The sequence below is a fragment of the Lissotriton helveticus genome, chromosome 1_2, assembly GCF_964261635.1.
Source record: "Lissotriton helveticus chromosome 1_2, aLisHel1.1, whole genome shotgun sequence".
Lineage (NCBI taxonomy): Eukaryota > Metazoa > Chordata > Amphibia > Caudata > Salamandridae > Lissotriton > Lissotriton helveticus.
Window position 1 is genome coordinate 436,202,541 of NC_136058.1, and position 19,083 is coordinate 436,221,623.

At 45.5% G+C, this 19,083-nt stretch overlaps 1 protein-coding gene across 2 annotated transcripts in view; it reads right to left on the minus strand.

The window, feature by feature from the left end:
* LOC144807661 (uncharacterized) overlaps positions 1-19,083 on the minus strand; it is a 378,666-nt gene that overhangs the window by 37,889 nt on the left and 321,694 nt on the right. For both annotated transcript variants that reach the window (XM_078673292.1, XM_078673291.1), the window contains exon 4: positions 1,841-1,910. The gene's annotated coding sequence lies outside the window, so the exon portion shown is untranslated. The remainder of the gene's footprint in view (positions 1-1,840; positions 1,911-19,083) is intronic.

The following is a 19,083-nucleotide window of genomic DNA, read 5'->3' on the forward strand; positions in this document are numbered from 1 at the left end:
CCTGGCCTTTATAGATTTAAAAACCGCTTTTGATGTAATTCCCCGTGCTAAACTTTGGGAGGTTTTAATGGACATGGGATTCCCGTCCTACCTGTTGCAATTCATAATCCAATTACATGAGGGTAATTTTGCTAGGATTCGGTGGGGGATTCAGGGGCAACTCACTAAGAGTATCCCTGTTAACAGAGGGGTGCGGCAGGGGTGTGTGATGGCCCCGACCTTGTTTTCTCTGTTCATAAATGGAGTGGTGGATCATCTGAGAGAAATACCGGCAGACGCTCCTATTATCGCCGGGGAGAAAACACCATCACTCCTCTTTGCCGATGACACCCTTCTGTTATCCAAAACCCCCAAAGGCCTGCAATTCCTCCTTGATCGTTTTAGTGCATTTTGTCAAGTTCGGGGACTAACGATAAATACCACAAAAACGAAATTAATGGTTATGACTTTAAAAAGGAACCATAGGAAGATTCATCTTTCCTTGAATGGGTCACCTCTAGAGGTAGTAGATGAGTTCGACTACCTCGGGGTTAGAATTAGTAATAAAATGAACTGGGAATCCCATTTGAGTAAAATGACTTTAAACCTTAAAAGAGTATCCGGCGCTATTTTAAAGAACCAGCGCCTTTCAGTGAGTAGACCAATAGCCCCTGCCCTGTCAGTCTACGAGGGAAAGGCGTTAGCATCTGCAGTCTATGGTTCAGAAATATGGGGTACTGAGAATACTAAAGCTCTTGTGATGCCGAGAATAAGTTTATGAGAGACTTGGTCTCGCTTCCAGTCTCAACCCCACTAAAACCATTATTTGCCGATCTGGGTAGGAGGTCCATTTGTGACATTGTCCAGCTACGTCCTCTATTATTTTGGGTGCGCCTCAGGATGACCCCGGAATTAGCTAATTATGCTTTAGTGTTTGACGAATTATTAAATCTAAACATTTCGGGCAGGATCAAGTGGCTAAACGATTTAAAGAAGCTTACAATTAGCGTGGGTTTAAGCGACGCTTGGGCTTCCCAATCTCCCCCACCGAAACAAACGGTAAAAAAACTCTATTGGGACTGGATAGAGGCTAAGGCTCTGCACAACCCAAATTGGGGCCAATTAACCGAGAATTTTTTATCCCATAAGCCTATTACCAAGTTAGAACCGCTTTTGGATTTTATTCAGATTCCCCGTGATAGGACTCTCTATCTGAAATTTAGACATGGCACTCTCCCTCTTAAAAACTTTACGACAGGGTGGGGTAGGAGGAGGTAAGAGGATAGGAAGTGTCCGGGTTGTTCCTGCCCGGAAGAATCTTTAGGTCACTTTCTCTTTGCCTGTAAAGCTTATATTCAGGCTAGGAACAAATGGTTAAAGCCAGTTTTTAAAAATCTTGGAGTTAGGGATCACAAAACAGCCCTACGAATTATTGTCTCCAATACCACTTGTATGGTTACCGTTTGTGGGGTTGCAAAGTTTTTAGCATGTGCATGGATCATCAGGTTAAGGTTGTTGCAACATACGTCTACAGTCAATATCCCCATTTGACTCTTAAATGTATTATTCCTACTCTGTTTTAATAATTTTTCGTGTAATGACGAAGTGGTTTCTCTTTAAAAAAAAAAAAAAGTGTAATATTTGTAAACATATATGTTTGTATTTTATGTTTGTACTTTTTATGATATATGTATCGAATAAAAGTATAATGATGATGATGAGAAAGACAAGAGCAGAAATCATCGGCTACTCCTTTTCTTTTGGTTGCTCCAACCTCTAGCCCCTCCCTTCACATTTATGCATAGCTATTATTTATCCCTCACATCCTCCCTTGACTAAACCACAAAGCAAAAACGCTTACCTGAGTCTTTTCCTTCTGTCCGAGGGACGACGGCGGCCGAGGCTCACCTAAGGGACTGAAGTGGAAGACCCTGTGGGAAAGAAGAATATAACAGGACAATCAATCATTGTGATTTCCTGTAATACTAATAAAAAGTGCATACCAAGAAATTATTCAATGCAGTGTGCTCCTGCTTGACTGGCTCTTCTAGAATGGGGAGCTACATACTCTCCCTACAGGGAATGGGAGACAGACACACAGACACACACACGGGAAAGCATTGTAGGAAAAAGCTACATACAGTTGTTCTATGCTTGCATATGTACATTGTTTTAGAAAGATGGTGGAACTATTTATGTTGTTCAATGTGCTTATACTGCTAATTACTTTTATCTGCTTCTATTATCATTGCACATAAATTCTATACAAGAATTACGATGGTTCAATTAATAATGAAAATGCTAATGTTATATTATTTTAATTTGATTTCGCACATGAATTACCCCTAAGCAGAAACTACTTTAAGGAGAAATTTTGGATTAGTTGTAGAACCATTCAATCTTTGTGAAGTTGAAAGAAAGGCTCTTGTATAGGTAATGCCTGAAGTTCATCAACTGTCCTTAGTGAGGTTATCGTTATGAGGAAAGCAACTTTCCATGATAGGAATTGTAACTGACATTTGTGCATTGGTTCAAAAGGCGGGCCCATTAGCCTTGGAAGGACTATGTTTAAGTTCCACTCCGGAGCAGGGGGAATACTTGGCGGTATAACCCTTTTTAATCCTTTCATTAAGACTTTAATCACTGGTACTCTGAAGAGAGATAGGTGTTGTCTATTTTGCAAGTATGCAGCTACGACTCCCAGGTGTAAACAAATGGATGTCTAAGTTAATCTACATTGCTGTAAATGCAACAGTTAACAAATTATTCTGCACAAACGCATCAAGATGATTGATATTGTTGTTGTTACAATAGGAAACAAAACGCTTCCATTTGCTGCATAACATGCTCTAGTAGTCGGCTTTCAAGCTTCCTTGAGAATATTCATACAGTCTCGTTGTAGTTGTAAATAACCAAACTCTATGACTTCAGGAGCCAAATCTCTAGGTTGAGTTCTCTGGGAATTGGATGTCCGACTTCCCCATGGATCTGAGTTAGGAGACAAGGTGTGAGATGTAGCTTTTGATGTGGAACCACTGAGAGTTCTAACAGGGTGGTGTACCAAGGTTGCGAGCCCATGTGGGGGCTATTAAGATCTGTGTGAGGGAAGTTTGTCTGAGTTTCCGAACAAGTAATGGAATTAGGAGGAGAGGCGGAAAAGCATAAGCAAATATAACTGATCAAATCATCCATAGGGTATTGCCTTTGGATGCTGGTTGTGGGAACCTAGATGCAAAGTTTGGGAATTTTGCATTGTGTACTGTTGCAAACAGATCTATTTGTAGAAAAGCCCACTTTTGAAAGTAGGGAAGAAGAACTTGGGGATGAATTTCCCACTTGTGGACTTGCTGCCTGTGTCTGCTCAGCAGGGCTGCAATCTGATGGCCTACCCCTGGGAGGTGTTCTGCTAGGATGTGGTAAATAAATAAATAATACCCTATTTTTGACTAGACTTATAGCATAACAGATAGCTCAATAAAATAAGAGTCAAGATTCGAGGTAGTAGGAGTTTCTGCAGGTTTATTACAGCATAAGGACAGGATCAGGACAACCTGCATAGGAACAGAATGACAGGGCCCAGCAGGACAACTGGGGCCTAACAGGGGAAAAGAGGCCCAGCAGCTGCTGGGGCTTGGTCTGGGATGAGCGCGCTAACATTTAATAACAAAACACAGGCATATATACATAGTGCAAACACATAGCATTACATTGCAGTAGGCGTAGCAGTGGGTGGAGCAGAAGGCGTGACGCGTAGCAGTCGCGAGAGATAACAGTAAAAGTAGGTGTAACTGGGCGTATACATAGACATGTGGTGCAAACGTAACAGAATATGTCATGAATGGGCGGAAACTTTGGAGGGGGCTACCTAAAGAGCCGGGACCTCTAACCTAATGGTGCGCGAAAACTGGCAATGACGTGTTACTAGGAGAAGCTGGGGGCTATGAACTCTGTGCTAGGAGCAGAGACTAGAGTCTGGAGGGTCGGAGCGACATGTACCTAAACCCTATCTGGTATCTGATGTTTAGGGAACATGTTGATATAAACTAGAAGTCATGAGGGGAAAAGCTAACTTGACTCTAAGTCTGGACCATGCATTATTCTACATGAAATGCGTGATGAAGAATATTAAATGACCATTAATACAGTATTTCTCTAACGTGGAGACGAGAAGGCTAGACAATGACGGAAACTATTGATGCAGTTCAGTAGCTTAGGAATGCAGAGAGGAGGACTGAACTGATAACTGGAACTATAACATACTTTTGGCAGACTCAGAGGCAGAGCCGGGCTGCACCGGGCACTGCGAGGCAGGAAGTAAGTGAAGGGTCGAGGATACAGGTGGGGGCTTTATTGCTCCTCAGCGAGGCTTTCAGGAGACAGGAGCTGAATCCGTGGTCCGGGCCCTTTTGAGGCCTGGAAACGGGGACTTTATAATGGAATAACGTGCACACTGGGAAACGTGGCAACATTACTTTACATAGACCTGATATTCGTAGTATTCACGAGGACTGGAAACTAACATACTAGAGGTGGACACAACTGGAATTGCGTCATTAATCGGACATGGGGAATAACATATGCATATTGGTCATGCACACATAACATATGATGGATGAGGCGTGGGGACACAGAACATGGCAAAATTTACTTTTCCACATTCCCTCCTTGTCACTACGTTTCCATCAGGAAACATCAATTTTCATGATACCATCTATCATTTCATACAGTATCATTTGCTCGTCTCGAATTGTCTTGGAACGGGATTTAGAACGGGGCTTGGGACTAGGAATACAAGAGGTAGCACACATGCTGCAAATCGCAGGGCCACATTGTATACAGAGGCAGCAGCTAAATATGATCGCTACTGCAATACCTAGAAAGGACAGGACTTTCCATCCCCATGCGGAAATTATATTCCAGAACCAACCGGACCATGTCCAGGTGCCTGGATCTTGATGTAACAGATGGGCAATTTTATGGAGTCTGGTTATAGCTGAATAAACAGACGGCGCGTTATTTGGAATGAAAATGCAGCAACTAGATCCGATGACTCTACAGGCCCCGCCCCTATCGGCCAGTATGACGTCAAGGACGAGACGATTTTGCAAAACGACAAATCTCATAGCAGATTGTTCTTCGGTTAGGTTACCTAGAGCAGAGGCAGTCTCATTTACTACAGCTTCAAGGGTTCTTGTTAACCTACGGATCAGTTTACTATTCTGGACAGGTCCTACAAAGAAGAAGAAACCTTTATTGAAATCTGTATACTGTTCTAGAGTAGTTTCAGTATAATCGACAATTGGGGACTCCCTTCTATGTCTAATGTGTACTAGATGTGTGTTTCTGTGATAATCAGATGGGGCTAGGAAAACAGGTGGCAGTAGGAAAGCAATGTAACAGGTTCCCTCCCAATCGAGGGGCAGACGGACATATGCAGTTTGACCACAAATAAAATAAGAGTGACGTGAAGCTTTGAAAACAGATTTCCCACTGTCACTATACTTGATAACAGTAGTACATACACTATGACCTATATGTACAGAACCATAACTACGGACACATAATTCGCCTTTGACAGGTAGTACTGAAATAGCAGGTAAGTCTGGAGTAGTATCAGACTGAACATTCAGGACCATGAAATTCGACGAATAATTACCTAAATTATAAACTTCATTTACTAGATCTAAACCTGTTCTGTGGGGGAGACCTTGCTTGTCTGGAAAACATGTACTGTTAAGAAAAGACATATCTGTTGAGGATGACGTTAACGTGGACCATGCTCCACACGAACCATTGTGTGAGAATGGATAAGGAAAGAGTGGCAGAACTCCCTTCGGTGTCTGGAAAGGGGGGAGTCGACCACACACCCAACAATTTGTGGCATTGCTGGTCTGGTGTGAGTAATGTAACATACGGATAAATGTGTTGTTGCGCATAGCGAGGCGGTAAGAATATTCGTGAGGAGGCAGATCACTAAACGTGTGCTCTACTGTAGCATTAGCAGACATATTTACATGAGGAACTGGAAAACACAGGAAAAGTGCGTAACTAGTGCAGGAAATCATTATGCTGAGAAATAATATGAAACTCAGAAAAACGATACATTGAAGTGAACTTCGACTGACTCTCTCACTATGAGGGTCTATTTTATACATGTCAGAAACAGTCTAACCGTTTCACCTAGGGGAGGACTTATACAATCAAACTGACTGACTTATTTTACTAGACCTTAATTTGAGCTTATACTCCTGCTGCGGAGTTTTCTCTAACAAGGGAGGGGTTGTAATAATGTCTTGTGCGGGACAGTCCTTTAAAACAATGTTCTGGCAACCTTTCGAATCCTGGCAATCCTTGGAAATGTTCTTGGAGACTGATTTCAATGGATTGAAAAGTTTTACATGAGAAAGGTGGACCCACCCCTTCCTGCCTTCCAACTTGACGGCAGTTCGGGTGGTCAAGAGGACCTGGCGTGGCTCCTTCCAACGTGGTTCCAGCGGACTTGATCTGTCAAAATTTCTGATCATCACAAGGGAGCCTGGAACGATCTCGTGCGGTGCCACCTCGGTATTGTCTGGAAATGCGGCGGCAACCTGTGAACGACATGAGTTGAGGGCAGACATCAAGGAAGCTAGGTAATCTGTCAGCATATTACATGAAACATCGGTAATACTTCGGGGTCTAGGAGTACCCCACATGTTAGGGGGGCGGCCGAATACGACCTCATACGGGGACAGACCTGATCTGGAATGTGCGACCATGCGCATATAAAATAAAGCGACTGGCAGAGCTATTAACCAGTCCACACCTTTGTCTTTACAGACTTTTGCAATACGGATTTTCAGAGTCTGATTATGTCTCTCTACGAGACCGGCTGCTTCAGGATGGCGTACACAATGGAACTTCCACTGGTACCCTAACAAAAGGGAAACGTGCTTCATTAATTCTGAGGAGAATGGCTGACCGTTATCAGAATATACGACTCTAGGGAGTCCGTATCTAGGGAAAAATTCACGAACCAACTGCTTGGCAGTGGTCGCGGCTGTGTAATCTGGGACTGGATATGCTTCTGTCCACCTGGACAAAGCGCATACAACTACAAGGACATACTTGAAACCTCGACATCGCTCCATCTGAATATAATCCATCTGGAGGACCTCAAAAGGGTGGTCAGGGGGCTGGAAACCACCTTGTTCCACCGGGACACTTTTACCTGGATTAAACTGACAACATATCATACAGGTACGGACTTTCTGCTTGGCTGCAGCTCGTAAATGCTTATTGAACCAAATGTTCTGGATACTGTCTAACATAGCCTTTTCTCCTAAATGGGCTGGACTATGTGCGGTATTGATAATGACTTGAACCATAGAATCGGGGAGAAACCATGTGGCTCTACCCTTCGTTAACCATCCTTGATCTGTCTGGACCCCTCCTTGTTCAGACCATTTCTTGATTTCTTCGGGAGTAGCATGTAACTGGATATCTATGACATCTTGTGTAGGGTCCTTAACTGTCATGCATGTAATCGGGTCTGGAGTATGTGTCATGTTAACTGGAATGTCTGGAGTCTGTGCTGTAAGCTTGGCTGTGCGGTCTGCTAGATCATTACCTTGGGAAATAATGTCAGTAACTTTCGTATGTGCTTTACACTTCATGATAGCAATAGATGTCGGTAAATGTATGGCATCTAACAGGGCTTGAATAAGGAGACCATGCTGAATCTTGGTTCCATGAGAAGTCATGAAACCTCTCTCCTGCCAGAGCACTCCGAAGTCGTGTACAACTCCGAATGCGTAACGTGAATCTGTGTAAACATTAACCTTCAGGTTCTTGGCATGTATACAGGCTTGTGTCAGAGCGACTAGCTCTGCTGCTTGAGCGGACAGGGTGTCAATACGGTGTGTTTCAATAACTTCAGTGTCAGTAGTCACTGCATACGCGGCGACTAGTTCTCCTGTACTAGTTCTCATACATGAACCATCCACATAAAGTGTCAGGTCAGGATCTGGTAACGGAATGTCTGTCAGGTCTTGTCTTGGCTTTGTCGTAATGTTAACTACTTCCACACAATCATGTGGGTCTGGATTTGAATTAACTGATGGTAACAGTGTAGCAGGATTCAGAACGTTGCAGCGTCTAATTTCTATGTGTGGCTGGAACAGTGTCAATTCATAACCTGTTAAACGTGCAATTGTCAAGTGCTGAGTTTGTGTTCGGTTTAAAAGAACTTCTACTGAATGTGGGACTTGTACTATCAGGGAATGTCCTAAAACTATGGAATCACTTTGTCTGATAGCTAGTGCTGTGGCTGCAACTGACTTGAGGCACGCAGGCAACGCCTGGGCGACTGGATCTAATGTGCTCGAAAAATAAGCACAGGGCTTGTATTGTCCTGCTTGATCTTGTGTGAGAACAGACAATGCTGTACCTTCGCGTTCAGTAACAAAAAGTGTGAAAGGCTTACTATAGTTCGGCGTGGCTAGAACTGGAGCTTGACCTAGGGCTTTCTTTAACTCATTGAAACTAAGTGTATGTTCAGATGTCCAAGGGAGGACAGTCGATACGGCTGCCTCCTGTGTCGTTAACTGTATCAGTGGCTTGGCTAGAAATGCATACTGGGGAATCCATTGTCTACAATAAGAAGTAAGGCCGATAAAGGCACGTACCTCCTTCTGGGTTCTGGGCTGGGGAAGACTCGCTATTAACTGGATATGGTCTGGTGTCAACTGCCTACCCCTCTTGGACAGCAAGTGTCCTAAGTATACCACTTGCTGGACACAGAATTGAAGCTTCGAAGGTGACACCTTGTGCCCCATCTCGGCAAGGAAATACAGAACTGTAAGTGATGCTCGCTCGCAAGCACGTTCAGAACGGGCTGTGATCAGTAGATCATCGACATACTGGAGCAGGGCAGTGTCAGTTGGCATGTGAATATTGTCTAGTTGTCTCTTGAGTGCTTGACTGTAAATACTAGGGCTTTCTGTAAAACCTTGAGGAGCGCGTGTGAACATATAGCTCCTTCCATTTAAACAAAATCCGAAAAGAAACTGGCTGTCTGGATGAATTGGAACACTAAAAAATGCATTCTTGAGGTCTATGACAGTGAAAAACATGGCTTCGGAATCAATGGCTGTTAACAGGGAAGAGATATCTGGGACAACTGGATACTGAGGAATAATACATTTATTAAGCTCTCGTAAATCAATCACTAATCGATATACCGGGGGTGCATTTGGATCAGTACGTTTCATGACTGGAATGATCGGAGAATTACATATATTGGAGTCAGTTTCTACAACCACTCCTTGAGCCATGAGCTCGTCAATAATTTTGGATAAGGCTGCTACAGCCTCAGGTGGCAATCTGTACTGCCTGATTCGTGGTAACACTACACCTGGCTTGAGAGTCACACGATGGGGTGTGATTTGCATGTAACCTACATCAGTTGGACCTTGCGCCCATAAATGCTGTGGAACATTAGACAATCTCGAATCAAAATCTCGTAATACATAGTGACCCTTAAAGTCACGTAGGAACAGACGTATTCCCTCTGGGGAACAGCAAATAACTGCACCTAATTCTTTCAGTGTCTTAATGCCTAATAGATTTTCTGGACATGACTTAGTAAGTAACAGATCAGTAGTACGGGACAATGGACCTACCTCTAGAGTGACTGGCTTTGATATTTCATTAACTATTGGTTTTCCTGAAAATCCAAGGGAAACATTTCTTGAGCCTGAGAGCGGAGCCCCTGGAACTTCGGCATGACTAATTGTGGTCCTACTTGCCCCTGTATCGATCAGAAACTTTCTATCTTTCCCTAATACTTGACTGTGAACATAGGGACCTTCTTGGTCTACAGGTATCTCGATGAGAGGCAAGCCTACCTCCCTCTCTAGGCTGTTTCATGAATATGACTGGTACTCTGGATACTCAGACTGTGCATACTGGTACATCTGTGATGTGACATGCTGTGTTGCAGCAATAGGCTGCGGTGCGGAAACTGTCTGTTGTGTATTCTGTAGCTGAGGAGTCTGTGAAACTTGTTCTTGTCTCGGCGGACGTGGTCTTTCTTTAGTCTTACCAGTAGCTATGTTGTGTTTCAGAACTGCACACTCGTTTATAAAATGACCTGGCTGTTTACAATAATTGCAGTTCCCTTTAACGGGAGCTGCAGGATGACTGGCTTGATTCGGACCCCTCTTCTGACTGTCTTGAGGAACAGATTGTGCAACTAGCACTTTCATTTTTGTGTCTTTCATACGTTTTCTCTCGTGTTCTTGCTCTTCTCTGATTCTATTCTGGTGGTACTGGAGCATCTGGAGCATCTGGGACGGAGTATTTGCTTGCCAGGTGCTTTCGACTTTCAAGACTCGATTTTTAATTTGTGGACTTGAATTCTCGACTAATTTGGTAACGAAAAGATGAGGGTATGACTCACTACTTGTCTTGAGACCACTGTTAATACTGAAACATTTTTCAAATCTAGAATAAAAATCACTAATGTCTTCATCTTGTTTCTGTTTACAGGCTGAGATTGCATCCCAGTCTTCTTTCCTAGTTGTCAATAATCTGGGTAAAACTTGAATCAGTAACTCTGGTAATTCTTTACATTTATCTCCAAGACCGGTACCTGGTACTCGTGCCTTGTCTTCAGCTTCTAGAGCTGCCCAATCGATCTTTTTCTCTCCCACCTCCCATTCTTTTTCCTTTAACTTTTCATACACCCCTGCGGGTAACAGGACCTTTAACATTTTAATAATATCTGGGTAAGTGTATTCTCCCATACGGAGCATGTCTTTTAATTCTCTATGGAACCCTGCTGGATCTTTGTCATGACAGGGAATTAATTTCTTCATTTCAAGAAGTTCCATCTTTGAAATCGGAGTGTATACAAACACTCGTTGCATTACGCCACCCGCCCCTTGGACTGGGTGGACTTCTCGTAACGGATTCTGTCTGTCTATGTAGAATGGTTTACTTTCTGGGGGTGAGACATGAACAAAATGCGGGTTCAGGAACGTTCTATACTTGTGGCGCTGTTCTAGAATGACACTAATTAAATCGGTACCTAGACCTCTCCATCTATACTGGAGTAACTCGTTCAGGACATCGTGCAACGGGCCTGGATCAGAATGTTGACCCTCATACAGAGTAATGAGGTGCTGAATCATATACGTACCCACCAGTCGTTGCTCGGCTGGGGGCAGTTTCAGAAACATTTGTGCCACTATTTCGTCTGGAAAAGTGGTAGAATCAGTAATCCATCGGACTGCTGATCGGGCTAGTTCTTGTTCGTGCATGGTACTTAATTCACTGTAACCGACTCGTGATTTCAGAATGTGATCGGTAGCTTGAAATACTTGTTCTAGAGAACCTTGTTCTGGTGCTGGATGAAAAATAGACTTGGGTTCTAGACGTAAATGGCGATCTGGAAATCTAGATTTTCCTACATATGCTATTCTGGCGGGGTTCTCGTCTTCCTCTTCAGGATCAGAGATACTTTCTTTCTCGCTTACTTGTGCTGCTTTACGCTGTTCGTGTAACCTTACTATTTCTTTACGGATTTTCTTGTACATACTCTCCATGGCACTGACGGTCTTGTGCTTACCCTCGGCTATATTATCACTCCACCTTGTCAGGATTCTCATTTCGGCGGGATCTTTAGACGGGTAATCTTGTTCTCTTATTAGACAATTGATCAGGAACTTTAATATCATGAGCTGAATCTCGGCTTTCCTTTGAGACATAATCTCGCCAATACTTTCTGGATCATCCCCTGTACGGATGAAACGATATATTCTGTCTAGATCTTCTTTCATATTCGGTAAGGTGACCAGATACTCGGTCACTCTCCTTACACGTACGGAATATAAAACCATATTATATTCGCCTGGGACTGGATCATAGACACATTCGCCAAGGGCTTGTCTGATTTCTGTGACAGACTTATTACTTTTAGGAGTACGCTGTGATGCTTGAGCATGTAATTCGAGTGCTGATAAACGCTTGTGTGGCGGCGGGGTTTGAGGAGTAGCTCCTCCGGCGGCCCCTAAACTGGAGTCGTCTACTGAGGCTCTACGTCCTGGCAGAGTGGGAAATGGAACTGTAGGCTGGACCGGGGGTACCGTAACAGGTACTCCGGTGTCTGGAGGAGCGGGAAGTGCCTGATTTACAGGGACTAGCGGAGCGCGAACAGGATTTGCATATTCGGGGACTGTGTCGTCCAGATAGGACGAAATAAAAATATCAGCTGCGGTCGGTTTGTGACGTAGTTTGGTCGGAACTAATGGTGGCGGGAAATTACTGGATGCTTCTGGGGTCGCTTTTGGCAAACCTTCGGCAAGAAGAGGATACATACCCTTAATAAGGGCATGCCTCTGTCTGTCTGACTGTTCGGCTTTGACTTGTTCACCTATCTCGATTAATTCTCTTTCATGGGCTCGTTCCTGGGATTCTCTACTTAACTCTGACTTTCTGACTTCCTTTTCCGTTCTTCTATGCGCTTCTTTACGCCATAACTCGATGGCATCTTTCTGTGACTGTCTGGCTTTCTTTTTCCATAATGCTTCTTCTACTCGCATGATACATTCGGCATCCCATGTACCCGATACGGGCCATCTATACTTTTCTTCTAACTGTTTGGTATACTCTACCCATAAATCTAGATACAATATGGCGCTTATGCCATGTTTCTGATACATAAAGTGACCTGGACTGTCCCTAGGCGGGACAGGAACTGCTTCCTCTAACAGACCCTTTCTAGTTTTTAACTGACGTAACTTGGAAAATATAGGCATGACTGAACTGTAATCTGGACACAATACGATACACAATAAAAACACGAAATCACATCGCACTCATACCACAACATTAAAATACATAAAGAACATTATAAATAACAGTTCGAACAGAATATTACCTGGAATACTGAGAACAGAAATAGAACAGATTTTCTCGAGAACGGAACAGACTAGAATTACTGGATGCACTGCTGTAACAGTACGGAACATACCGGTCCCATAAAGGGACACATCAGGACCCGTATCCACCTAGGTGAACACTTCGTTTGTGAGTCTGGGCACCACCAACCCACGGACCAGGAGTCAATTTAAATTGGTCCTGTCTAGATACTACCCCAGCAATGGTACTCACCGGGCAGCACGGAACGGAAAGCCTCGAACGGGACTGGACGACGGACGACGAACTTCGGACTTCAGTTACGGGTGGGCCTCCGGATACCTCGGACCTTGGACTCTCGGCTTGGGCTCTGGTCGGGACTCGCCGCGTTCCTCCACCGTCTCGTTCGGATGCTGGACCGCCTCCTCCGTCTCCTCCGTGGGCCTGAGGGATACTTGAGCAGAAATATCTGCCACTGCGCAGAAGAGTTCCGTCACGACTGCAGAGGGTCAGGGGGTCGGCGTGGCTTCACCGACGCGTGGGGAAAGGGCAAGTCCCTGTTCGGGCGCCATTATGTGGTAAATAAATAAATAATACCCTATTTTTGACTAGACTTATAGCATAACAGATAGCTCAATAAAATAAGAGTCAAGATTCGAGGTAGTAGGAGTTTCTGCAGGTTTATTACAGCATAAGGACAGGATCAGGACAACCTGCATAGGAACAGAATGACAGGGCCCAGCAGGACAACTGGGGCCTAACAGGGGAAAAGAGGCCCAGCAGCTGCTGGGGCTTGGTCTGGGATGAGCGCGCTAACATTTAATAACAAAACACAGGCATATATACATAGTGCAAACACATAGCATTACATTGCAGTAGGCGTAGCAGTGGGTGGAGCAGAAGGCGTGACGCGTAGCAGTCGCGAGAGATAACAGTAAAAGTAGGTGTAACTGGGCGTATACATAGACATGTGGTGCAAACGTAACAGAATATGTCATGAATGGGCGGAAACTTTGGAGGGGGCTACCTAAAGAGCCGGGACCTCTAACCTAATGGTGCGCGAAAACTGGCAATGACGTGTTACTAGGAGAAGCTGGGGGCTATGAACTCTGTGCTAGGAGCAGAGACTAGAGTCTGGAGGGTCGGAGCGACATGTACCTAAACCCTATCTGGTATCTGATGTTTAGGGAACATGTTGATATAAACTAGAAGTCATGAGGGGAAAAGCTAACTTGACTCTAAGTCTGGACCATGCATTATTCTACATGAAATGCGTGATGAAGAATATTAAATGACCATTAATACAGTATTTCTCTAACGTGGAGACGAGAAGGCTAGACAATGACGGAAACTATTGATGCAGTTCAGTAGCTTAGGAATGCAGAGAGGAGGACTGAACTGATAACTGGAACTATAACATACTTTTGGCAGACTCAGAGGCAGAGCCGGGCTGCACCGGGCACTGCGAGGCAGGAAGTAAGTGAAGGGTCGAGGATACAGGTGGGGGCTGTATTGCTCCTCAGCGAGGCTTTCAGGAGACAGGAGCTGAATCCGTGGTCCGGGCCCTTTTGAGGCCTGGAAACGGGGACTTTATAATGGAATAACGTGCACACTGGGAAACGTGGCAACATTACTTTACATAGACCTGATATTCGTAGTATTCACGAGGACTGGAAACTAACATACTAGAGGTGGACACAACTGGAATTGCGTCATTAATCGGACATGGGGAATAACATATGCATATTGGTCATGCACACATAACATATGATGGATGAGGCGTGGGGACACAGAACATGGCAAAATTTACTTTTCCACAAGGAGATGGATTATTTGGGTGAATCGCCCAATTCCAAATGCTTTGTGCACAGCGTGACAGCTGGAGAGAGGGAGTCCCTCCCTGTTTCTGTAGGTAGTACATTGCTGTGATGTTCTCCGTGCGTACTAAGACAGTCTTGCCTACAAGTTGGGTGAGAAAAGCTTTGAGTGCTAGGAACACTGCTAGAAGTTCCAGGTAGTTGATGTGAAGATGTTTGTATTCGTCCGACCACAGCCCTGTACTGTGTAATATTGAAATGGGCACCCCAACCTGTTAATGATGCGTCTGTTGTGAGTATAGTCTGTGGAATCAGGTCTACGGAAGGCCGCCCTTTTGCTAAGTTTTGAGGGTTCAACCACTGCAGAGAGCGATGGGTGCGACTGTCTACCAACACTAGATCGGTTAATAGACCCTGTGATTGACTGCACTTACTCGCTGGACATTGCTGCAGAGGACACATGTGAAGCCTTGTATGAGGTACGATTGCAACGCAGGATGCCATCATTCCCAGCAGCAGCATGAAGACTCTGGCTGGTAATGATTGGTTGGGTTGAAATTGTAATAGTGTGACCTGGATATTGTGAATCCGGGCTATATTTGAAGTGGCTAGAGCTTTGAGAGTGTTGATGGAAGCTCCCAGATAAGATTGCACTTGTGCCGGATACAGGTGAGATTTTTGTGCATTTATTGTAAAACCCAACTGGTGAAGTAGGTGTACTGTTGTCTGAGTGTGTAGTATACAGTTTTGGTAAGTGCTCGCTTCGATAAGCCAGTCGTCCAGGTAAGGGAAGACATTGTGTTCTGAGATGAGCAGCTGCTACTGCGAGACATTTGGTGAACACTCTGGAGGCCGTGGTGACGCCGAATGAAAGTACCTTGTAATGGTAATGTTCGCCTGCTATCATAAACATGAGATATTTGCGATGAGCGGGATGAATTGGAATATGAAAGTAGGCGTCTTTTAGATCTAATCAATCAATCAGGGGACTTGTAAGCGCGCTACTCACCCATGAGGGTCTCAAGGCGCTGGGGGGGGGGGGGGGGGGGCAGCTCTTTTCAGTCAAAGAGCCAGGTCTTGAGTGTCTTCCTGAAGATGTTCACGGAGGGGGAACGTCTGATGTCGATTGGAAGCTTGTTCCAGGTCTTGGCCGCGATGAGAAGGCTCTTCCACCTGTTCTCGCTTTTCTGCTGCGTGGGGTTTCGGCGAGGTCGGCAGATCGGAGGTTTCTCTTGGGTACATAGAAGGAGATCCTTTCGTTGAGGTATTGGGGGCCAGTGTTGTGGAGGCATTTGTAGGCATGGGTGAGTTTCTTGAAAGTAACTATCGTCTCCACGGTAAGCTGGTGGCGGTTACGCAGGTGTTGGGTGATGTGTTCGTGTCGAGGGATGCAGAGGAAGAGTCTGGCTGCGGTGTTCTGTATGGTCTGGAGTTTGTGGAGCAGAGACCTGTTGATCCCGGCGTACAGGGTGTTTCCGTTGTCCAGTCTGCTGGGTATGAGTGTGTGGGTGACCATCTTCCTTTTTTCGGGAGGGATCCATTTGAAGGTCTTTTGGAGGATGCAGGGGGTGTTGAAGCAGCTAGAGGTGACGGCGTTGACATGTCGGGTCATTGAGAGGGAGGAGTCGAGGACGATGGCAAGGTTTCGGGCGTGGTCCATGGGGGTTGGAGGGCTGCCGCAGGCGGTGGGCCACCAGGTACTGTCCCATGCGGAGGGTCCAAGGACGAGGACCTCTGTCTTCTCCCAGTTGAGCTTCAGCCAGCTGCTGCTCATCGAGGATGCAACGTCCATCATTCCTTCCCGGAAATGGAGTCTGGTGGTGACGGGGTCCTCGGTGAGGGAGAGGATGAGCTGGGTGTCGTCTGCATAGGATACTATGCTGAGTCCATGCTGTTTGACGATAGCGGTGAGGGGGGCCATGAAGATGTTGAAGAGCGTGGGGCTGAGCAACAATCCTTGAGGTATTCCGCAGTTAATTTCAGTAGGTTTGGAGAGGAAGGGTGTCAGTCTGATTCTTTCGGTTCTGCAGTGAGGAAGGAGTGGATCCAGTCGAGGGCGGTTCCCTGTATGCCGGTTTTGTGGAGTCTGGTGGTTATTGTGCGGTGGGAGACGGTGTCAAATGCAGCAGAGAGATCAAGTAGGATCAGAGCCGCGGTGTGCCCTTGGTCGAGGAGGATGCTGATGTTGTCTGTGACGGTGAGTAGAATGGTCTCGGTGCTGTGGTTGCTGCAGAATACGGATTGGGAGGGGGCGAGGAAGGAGTTTCCTTCAATGGATTTTGTTAGCTGGGCATTGACGATCTTCTAAGTGACTTTGGCCGCAAAGGGGAGGAGGGAGATGGGTCTGTAGTTCTTGAGGTCAGTGGGGTTCGCAGAGGGCTTCTTGAGCAGGGGTCTGACTTCTGCACGTTTCCAGTTGTTGGGGACGGTGCCGGTCGTAAATGCGGTGTTGATGGTGCGTCGTAGTTCTGGGGCGATGGCGTCTCTGTGGTAGATGTGTGGCAGGCAGGGGTCCGTGGGGGCTCCTGAATGGATGCCTTTCATGGTCGAAGTTGTGTCTTCGGTGGTCACTGGGGTCCATGAGGAGACGGTAGGCTGCCTGGCATTGCTGGGGATGGGGTGGTTCCGGCATCAGGTGTCTGGTCATTGAAGTGGCCATAGAAGTTCTTGATTTTCAGATGGAAGTAGGATTCAAGCTTGTCGCAGAGGTCGTGAGAGGAGGTGATGCCCGTGCTTTTGCTGGGGGGTTTAGTGAATTCCTATATAGACTACTATTGAGTGCATTGATTGGTGGTTGCATCTGGTGTTTCTATTCGTTTAGGGTTAGTGTTCTCATTGGTTGGTTATTTGAGGGTTCTGATTGGTTCCTGGATCAGTGATTCTATTGATGTAGAGCTTCGGGTTAGTGATCTGATTGGTGGGTAGGTTTAGGGTTTTGGATTTGTTCCTGGGGCTAGGCTTTTTATTGGACGTAGGGCTTAGAGTTTCCTGTGCGATTGGTTGTGTAGTCTAGGGTTAGGACTAGGGCTAATGTTAGGCTTTCTATTGGAAATAGGACTCAGGGTTTTCAGTGTGATTGGTTGCTTAATATAGGGTAGGGACTAGGCCTTGGGTTAGGATTTCTATTGGAGATAGGGTTCAGGGTTTCCTGTATGATTGACAGGGAACAGGGTTGGGACTGGGGTGGGGGTTAGGCTTTCTATTGGACGTAGGGTTTAGAGTTTTGTGCCTAATTGAGTGCTTGGACTAGGGCTATGATTGGTTTAAGGTCTTGGCCTCCCATTGACCCTAAGGTTCAGGATTAGTGTTGCGATTGGATAGGGCTAGGGTTCCAATTGGCTGAAGGGGTCAACTGACTACTAGGGAAATAAAAGGCCAAGGCCAAGGCTACGGGAGAGGATGTAGCCTTACGGCTAGAGCGGTTGACCTCGAAGCTGGAGAACCAGGTTTGAGTCTCGGCAACAACGCACAACATCCTGTGATTCTGGGCAAATCACTTAATCTCCCCGTGCCTAACAAAATGAATGTGTCCTTGTGTAACAAAACTGGTGCTCATGTAAAGCGCTCTGATACCTGATATCTTTGGGTCTAGTTCGGGCTATATAAAAACTCCCAAAAAAAAAACTTAGGGTGTCTCACCTGTGCATCGCGGCTGAGGGTGGAGATGACAAGGGTGAGTGCCTGTTTGAAGCTGGTCGGGACTAGGGTCAGAAATGCTGCCCATTTCCCCATTCATCAGCACACACCCAACCCCATCCATGACCAGAGTAACACACACACACCAAATGTACTCCACTCATGGACTACAAACTAACCCTATGCACAATCCAATTTCTCAGCACACACTACTAAAGCACACCTTTATACCCTTCTATCCCAGCTACCACACATTTCTACCATCACCTGTGAACAGTACATAACTCGTTCCTACACAACTAACCAATCCACTCATCACTAACTGTAGGAAAGTAGGAACTGCTTCTTATGGTTACCCCCACTTTTTGCCGATTGCATCCACTGTTTTTGACTAGTCTGGCTGGGATCCTGCTAATCAGGACCCCAGCCTATCTGCCTTTTCCTCCTAAACTGTAAAACACGTACTAGGTACACTCCAGATTGGATAGTGGGGTACCCTTATCAGTCCCTAGTATATGGTACACATGTACCCAGTGCAAAGGTACACCAGAGGCCTCCCATGGGCTGCAGCATGTATTATGCCACCCATGAGAGTCCATGCAAAATGCAACTACAGGTCTGACATTGCAGCCTATATAAGCTGGTGCTTCACCACTTATGAAAGATATAGGTTTACTATATCTATTAGTCACTACACTTAAAACCTATCAGTCACCCCTATTGCAGGCCTTATCAATCCTGAAGGCAGGGT